The following is a 6,530-nucleotide window of genomic DNA, read 5'->3' on the forward strand; positions in this document are numbered from 1 at the left end:
CGACTTGGCGTGTCCCTCCCGTTGAGTCGAGGTTACGCTGTCAGGCTAAGCTGTTCACCAAGCCAGATTACGCGCACGTGTCCTTGGACCACGGGGTCAGGCCAAATTGTCCTCCGTCAATTGCCCCCCACTCCCTGTGCTGGGGACGGGGCCTCAGTGCGAGGAGTTCATGGTTTGCCGGGGGGATTTGGCTCGGTACTCACGCCGCGATGTTGGGCGGTTTAGTGGCTGGACTGGTTGGGTATTCGGTTTGCACGAAGGGAAAAACCTGTGTCTCGTGCAATTCACGCATGAACGTCACGCACTTTATGCTGCGCAGATGCCAAAAAATGCGCTAAATCAAATTCGCCTTGAGAGTCTCGCAGCCGGTTTCTTTGAGGTCCGTTGGATTGATCCAATCTTGACCACTGGCTACCGGGTCTGCGGCTATAAATAGCGGGATTCTGGCCATTTTCCTTCGTTGCTAAGTGTTTTTCGCCTTGAGCTCGCATCTGAGGTCTCCAGCTCGGGTCTTCTAGCTCGGTTTCATCTCTTTCTGGTGAGTCCCCTAGTCTTTTCTCTTTTCTTTTTTCTCAGTTCATTCTTCCTTATGTCTAGTGGGGGCAGTTTCTCGGACGAACCCGAGGCGGGCACCTCGGGTCATGGTGTCCCTACTGTTGCCCGGCCTTTCCACGAGGCAGGGCAACCTTGGGTAAACTGGTGTCCACCTCTCATTGAGGTCGGATGCCGGACCAGTTCGGTCCTTCTACTCTGACGCTGGAGAGGCTCCAAGACCTCATTCAGCAGTTTAACCTTCCTTCAGAGTACTCCTACAGCCTTCCCACCGGCAATTTCCCCTGGGAGCACGGTCCAGATGAGGTCGTGATCTTCAGGGAACAACTCATCAGGGGGCTTCGTCTCCCTCTTCACCCCCTTATCCCCGAGGTGTTGGGGCGTTTCAGCATCACGCTGGATCAGCTTCACCCCAATTCCATTCGGAATTTGGTGGGAACCATTTCCCTCTACCGCGAACGGCAGTTCTCTTTGGACGCAGACCTACTCTGCTTCATACTGCTAATAAAAAAGAGCGCCTCTAGCGCTCCCCCCGAGCAATGGCAGGTCTACTACTTGTCTCCTCGCCCAGGCTTCAAGCAGCTGCATAAGTTCCCGAGCAAGGTCCCGACCTGGAAGTGGGACTATTTTGTGGTCCGGGCCAGCACAGGGTGGCCCTTCCTTACTAGCTGGAGGATGGCTACCCAGGCTACCAGCATCACCCTCAACCAGCAAACGTGGGAGACCTTCGATTCGTGGGCTCAGGCGGAGCTCGATCATCAGGAGTACATCACCAAAGAGAAGCTCATTCAGGCCGGTTTGAGCCTGGGTAGGTCTATTTCTATCTTTTGGTGCTTTGCTTTTATCTGCTTGGTGTCTTCGGGTTTACTGACGCCAACTTTGTTGCAGGTCCTGTGGACGAAGAAGAGAGGATTATGGCTCCCAGGCTCCTCAACCAAATGAAAAAGAGGAAGAAGCGGATTGCCAAGAAGGCTGCCAAGAAGGCTCGTGTGGAGTCGCCGAGGGCTCCCTCCCCCGAACCCGTTCATCCCTGGGCTCCCACCCTTGAGACCGAGCTCAACAATGCCCCTCCAGTGATAGATCTGGAGGATGATTTTCCACCCCAAAAGCATGAGGCTGCGGAGGGGTTGGTGGACGAGCCAGCCGGGGCTGCCGCTGAGGCTCCGAGTTCTGTTGGGGCGGCTGCTGAGGCCGCCGAAGAGTCGGCTCACCACGCTGCAGATGTGGCGGCATCCAGTTCAGGGGCTGGAGAGGAGGAGGTGTCCATCTTGGATCCCGAGGTCAGCCTCGACCAAAGTAAGAGGGGCGTCATCAATGCAAAGGTCGTGAGTTGGGCCAAACTCTCCCCAGGTCAGCTCAGGGGCCGTGTTGCAACCCACATCATGGTGGTAAGTTCGTACTCCGTGAGCCAACACTCTATCCCTTTTTCTTTCTCTCTCCTTCTTTTTTTTTTTTAGTACTTACCAGTTTCCTTTTGTTAGGCGAACACTGTCGTGCATGCCTTGACTTTACAATTTGACAAACACCTGAGGTGCGCTTTGGCTGCTCAGGAGTCGTCCCGCATGGCTCATGCCGAGCTGAAGGCAACACAGGACAAGGTCCATTAGTTGGAGAGTGCTGCCGCCACTTAGAGGAGCCTGAATGATGCATTCACATTAGAGAAGGAGGAGCTGGCCCGTGAACGAGGCAGGCTGAAGGCCAAGGTGAACGGGCTCCGAGTTGGTCAGGAAGCCTTGAAGCTCGAGGTGGAAAGCCTCAAAATGGCCCAGAATGCTTCGCAGCTCGAGATGCAGGCCCTCAAGGAAACAAAGGAGGCCTTGGAGCACAAGGTGGAGTCTCTTAAGGCCGATATCAAGGAGAAGACAGAGATCTTCGACGATGCTCTGGAGCAGACCAAGGTTCAGTCTGTCATCGATTACGTCAAGTCGTCGAGGTTCGATAGTGTAATGTCAAAGGCCTACTGCAGGGGGTTCAAGCTCGGCCGATGGTGGATAAGGCATGCCTACCCCAACCTGGATATAAGTGCCTTCACTTCTTTCAACATCACGGATGACATGACACGCCAGGCTGCAGATGACCCAGACTCTGAAGATGATGGCGGCAATAGGGAGGTTGATGCTACCGATCTGACTGATTCTTCCGAGGAGGCCCCTGAAGAAGCCCCGAGTAAGGCTGATGACCCTCCCAAATAGTCAGGTGCTCCTTGTATTCTGGGCCTACGAGCTCTACTTCCTTCCCCTTTTCACTGGGCCTGCGAGCTCAATTTCCTTCTCTTTTGTACTGAACATATTTAGGTAATGAAATTTATGTAATGAAGCTCATGTAATGAAGAAATAGTTTTTGCCAAGTGTCTGTGCAATTTACTTTTGCCGAAATGATTGTCTCACCCCAAGCTGTTAACCTATCGAGTTAAATTCCCGAAGTGGGTGTTCCTTAATTGCCATCACCCATAGAACACTGGGTAGCTCATCTACCCACAACCCTTTAGCTCGGTCCAACCGTGCCTTCAGTCCGCGGAGGATGGCTCTGTTCGTGACTTCTACCTAACCGTTTGCTTGAGGGTGTGTGACTGAAGTAAAATTCTATCAGATTCTCATGTCTTGGCACCAGTCTTGGAATTTGATGTCCTCGAACTGCTTGCCGTCGTCAGAAATCAGTACCCGAGGTAACCCGAAGCGGCACACGATGTTCTTCCAAAAGAAGTTTTGGACGTTCCGGGCTGTGATCGTTACAAGGGGTTCAGCTTCTATACACTTGGTGAAGTAATCCACTACTACTACTAAGAACTTCCTCCCACCCGTTGCTGGCGGGAATGGCCCGATTAGATTGATGCCCCATTGTGCAAAAGGCCACGGACTGGTGAGATACTTGAGGTCGGCAGCGGGTTGGTGGTGAATATTGGCGTGCTTCTAGCATTTGTCACATTTTCTAATGAGCTCAATGGCATCTGCCTTCATCGTTGGCCAATAATGCCTCTGTCGAAGTGCCTTTTGGGCGAGGGCCCTGCCTCCCAAGTGTCTGCTGCACAGACCCTCATGAGTGTCATGGAGTACGAGCTCAGCTTTGGTAGGTCGCAAGCAACGCAGGTAGGGGAGCGTGTAAGATCTCCGGTATAGCCGTTCGTCTATAATGACGTATTTGGCTGCCTGGCGCTACACCCTTCTGGCTGTATTGCGATCTGCAGGGAGGGTCCCGTGTAGCAAGAAGCTCGCGAGCGGGTTAATCCAGGTCGGCTCTACTTGAACGACAGGAGCGACCTCCTCTGCCCCCCCGAGAATGCTAGGCCGAGGCAGGTCCTCTATGTACACGGTTCTCGTGGTGATGTCGCTGGTACTGGCTAGTCTGGACAGGGCGTCAGCCTCAACGTTCTCCAACCTAGGGATTTGCCTGATAAAGTGTGATTGGAAGTTGAGCAGGGCCTCTCTGACTTTGGCTAAGTAGGCGACCATGGTCGGCTCGCGGGCTTCGTACTCGCTAGTGACCTGGTTGACCCCGAGCTGTGAGTCGCTGCAGATAACGATGTGCTTGGCTTTTACTTCTCTAGCTAGAGCTAGTCCATTTATCAACGCCTTGTACTCCGCTTCATTGTTAGATGCCGCGAACTCGAAGCGTAGCGCGTACTCCAGTTTCTTGCCACTTGGGCCGTGTAGAACTATTCCGGCCCCACTGCCCTGTTGGTTCGAGGAGCCAGGGCTCCTCATCTCAGCTCGCGCTTGGCTGAACTAGGAGAGATGTCACACTAGCTGCTACCTCAAGGGGCTCGGACTCAGCCGGCCTGGGAGCTTCGGGCTCACCCGAACTGGGGACCTCGTGCTCAACCGGCCTGGGAATTTCAGAGCTGAATGTGCATTCGGCAATGAAATATGCTAAGGCTTGGGCCTTAATGGCAGTTCGCGGTTTGTACTGGAGGTCGTACTCGTTGAGCTTAACGGCCCATTTCATCAACCAACCAGAGACCTCGGGCTTAAGTAAGACTTGCCTCAGAGGTTTGTCGGTGAGGACGATAACAGTGTGAGCCTGGAAGTACGGGCGGAGCTTCCGAGCTATAATTACCAGGGCATATGCTAGCTTTTCTATCTCTGGATATTTTGTCTTTGCTCACTGCAATATTTTACTAACATAATAGATGGGTCATTGGACCCGATCTACTTCCTTTATTAGTACCGAACTGACCAATTCATCGCTTGTCGAGAGGTACAATTCTAAAACATCGGCCTCCTCGGGCCGGGTTAAGATTGGCATACTAGCGAGGTATTTCTTGAGCTCGTCAAACACGAGCTGCCAATCTTGGGTCCATTCCAACCCTTTGCTCTTAATTGCCTTAAAGAACGGCAGACAGTGGTCTGCCAATTTGGACATGAAGCGGCTCAGGGCGGATATGCGGCCATTCAACCTTTGAACCTCCTTCAACTTCCGGGGTGGTCTCATATCTAAGATGGCCTTAATCTTATCTGGGTTGGCCTCAATGCCGCATCGGTTAACGATGTATCCTAGGAATTTTCCCGAGGTCACACCGAATACACACTTGTTTGGGTTCAATCTCATATTAAACTTACACAAAATTTCAAAGGCAGAATGCAAATCTTGAATTAATTCATGCGAAAATTGAGTTTTGACAACCATGTCGTCTACATAGCATTCTACTTTTTTGCCAATTAATGGCACAAACAACTTATTTACAAGCCTTTGAAAGGTTGCCCCTGCGTTTTTCAACCCGAAGGGCATAACCTTGTAACAGTATAGATCGAACTCCGTGATGAAGGTAGTCTTTTCTTCGTCCGCCGGGTCCATCTTGATTTGGTTATAGCCCGAATAGGCATCTAAGAAACTTAGCAACTTGTGCCCTGAGGTCGCATCCACCAAACGGTCAATTCTGGGGAGAGGGAAGTAGTCTTTCGGGCAGGCTCGATTTAGGTCGGTGTAGCCGATGCACATGCGCCACTTGCCGTTAGCCTTCTTTACCAGAATGGGGTTGGCTACCCAACTCGGGTAATGGACTTCTCTTATGAAGTCAGCTGCGAGGAGCTTCTCGACCTCCTCGTCGACCGCTTTCCACCACTCCGGGGCTAGGTTGCGTTTCTTTTATCTAACGGGCCTAACTACAGGATCAGTATTCAACTTGTGAGATATAAGGTCGGGGTCTATACCGGGCATCTCTGCCGTAGACCATGCAAAAATATCTAAATTTTGAAGTAAGAAACTTACCAGTTCGGATCGTAGAGGTTCCTAGACGGAAACACCGATCTGAAGCATCCGAGCTGGGTCTGAAGTTGAGGTCGGAACAGCGGCTGTTTCTTCGCCTTGCTCCGTAGGCCGCTCCAGCTCGAGGTCATCGGCCACCTTGATCTTTCCCTTCAGAGCAGTGACATAGCACTTGCGGGACTCGAGCTGGTCACCCCGCGCTACCCCCACACCGAAGTCTGTAGGGAACTTCATTACCAAATGATAGGTGGAGACCACCACCCGTAGGACATGGGTGATCGGCCGACCTATTATGGCAATGTATGGGGAGGGGGTCGCGACCACCAGGAAGTCATGGTTGAGTTTGACTACACAGGGCCATGTGCCGACTTCCACAGGTACTGTCACTTTCCCAAGGGGCCGGACTTCTTCTCCGCTGAAGCCCACCAAAGGAGTGTTCGCGGGCTTCAAGTCGCTTCCTTGCAACCGAAGCTGATCGAACGTGGCTTTGAAAAGAATATCTGCCGAGCTGCCCAAGTCAATGAGTACGCGCCTGACCTCAAAGTCATTGATCCTCAGCTTTATCACAAGCGCGTCATCGTGGGGGTAGTGGACCCCTTGCGCATCATCCTCTGTGAAGAAAATTGGCTCTTCTATCCTCGGCCACTTCGGAGGATTCTGTTCTTCCCGAGCAACTTCATGAACTGATGTCTGAGCTGCTGCTGAAGTACAACCCGCAACGATCGAGCCTCCCACTATCACGTGGATGGTGCCGCGAACCAGCCTCTCTTCTAGAG

Source organism: Nelumbo nucifera, chromosome 7 (assembly GCF_055504915.1).
Source record: "Nelumbo nucifera cultivar China Antique chromosome 7, China Antique-T2T, whole genome shotgun sequence".
Classification (NCBI taxonomy): Eukaryota; Viridiplantae; Streptophyta; class Magnoliopsida; order Proteales; family Nelumbonaceae; genus Nelumbo; species Nelumbo nucifera.